A 1,239-nucleotide genomic window follows, 5' to 3' on the forward strand; every position below is an offset into this window, starting at 1 on the left:
CTGTGCACTATTGTACACGATGAGGGCTTGCTGTCGAATGAGACAATCGGCAGCTTACCTATTTTATTTGTGCGTTACTATCGAGCAACTTATTCAAATATAATTAGCGTACATATCGATACTTAAAACAAAGTGGCAACTCCGCATGCGATGAACGAGAATTCATCGCATGCATCGAAAGTGATCGACTGCAGTGTATTGCAGTCTGGCAATATTTTCTTACAAATAAATTATACATGATACATTGTATTGTGTTTTAACACCAGTTACTAATTAATTAATGATTCTTTTCTTTCCAGGGGACTCTGGTGAATTCGCAAGCGGGCGTGCCTTTCGATGTGCGAGTTGCCTCCAGTTATGTCCGGGTCGCCACTCGCTAACTGGATACTGCTGCAGCGTCGGTTGCCGTTGGCCATATGTCGCGTGCCGTAGTGGACTTTGCAAGGAATGCGGCCAAATTTGCAGCTGTTCCTGGTCTGTGGTTGGAAAATGCCTGTGTTGTTGCTGCTGTGCTGACTGAGGGGACCGCTTGCGCTTGGTGCCTGTCGGAGTTTGTTGTTGTAGCTTAGTGTGCTCACTGATCCCTTGCTGCCTATGTCGGTGATGCCGTGGCGGCGGTGATCGGATTGGTTGTGCAGGTGAGTATGTGCACTTCACACTTGTCTCACTCAGTGGTAGATGTGTTTGATCTCCATTTGCAGGTATTGCTGGCTGTTGCTGAATGATCCCCGGCTGTCCTTGTCGTTGTTGCCCTGGCTGAGGGAAACTCATTGGCGGACTTTGTTGTTGTTTTTGCCGTGGCTTGCGGAGCAGCTCTGCTGAGACTTGTTGCTGCTGTTCAATGATCTCTTGCTGCCTTTGTCGTTGATACCGTGGCGGAAGAGATTTAATTGGTTGTGCAGGTAAATGTATGCATTCCACACTTGGCTCTTTCATTAATTTGTGTATTTGATCTTTCCTTGCAGGGATGATTCGCTGTGTCGTTGTTGATGAGGGTTCTGCCCGGCTCTGCTGCTGCCGCTCCATACTCCGCAACTGTGCAAAACTTCGTACAGTTGTTCGCTTAGCAATCACTTGCTGCCTTTGTTTTTGACGTCGTGGCAGGGGCGACCGAATTGGATTTGCAGGTAACTGTGCGCATTCTATACTTGGCTCATTTAATAATTCGTATATTTGATCTTCCTTTACAGAATTAACTAGCTGCATTTTTGCTGGTAGGCCTTCTGCCTGGCTCTGTTG

General features: G+C 47.1%; 1 long non-coding RNA gene across 2 annotated transcripts; it reads left to right on the forward strand.

The window, feature by feature from the left end:
- Positions 1-9: 9 nt before the first annotated feature.
- Positions 10-1,239, forward strand: LOC135430060 (uncharacterized). 2 transcript variants are annotated; one of them, XR_010436532.1, is made up of 4 exons: positions 10-642; positions 702-902; positions 966-1,127; positions 1,191-1,239. It is a non-coding gene; the product is annotated as an uncharacterized LOC135430060 (long non-coding RNA). The 2 variants fall into 2 exon arrangements; XR_010436531.1 differs by having other exon boundaries at positions 16-638; positions 1,191-1,226.

This window comes from Drosophila montana, unplaced genomic scaffold, assembly GCF_035044405.1.
Source record: "Drosophila montana isolate Dmon_TW-CO22-7 unplaced genomic scaffold, ASM3504440v1 contig_2855_1, whole genome shotgun sequence".
Lineage (NCBI taxonomy): Eukaryota > Metazoa > Arthropoda > Insecta > Diptera > Drosophilidae > Drosophila > Drosophila montana.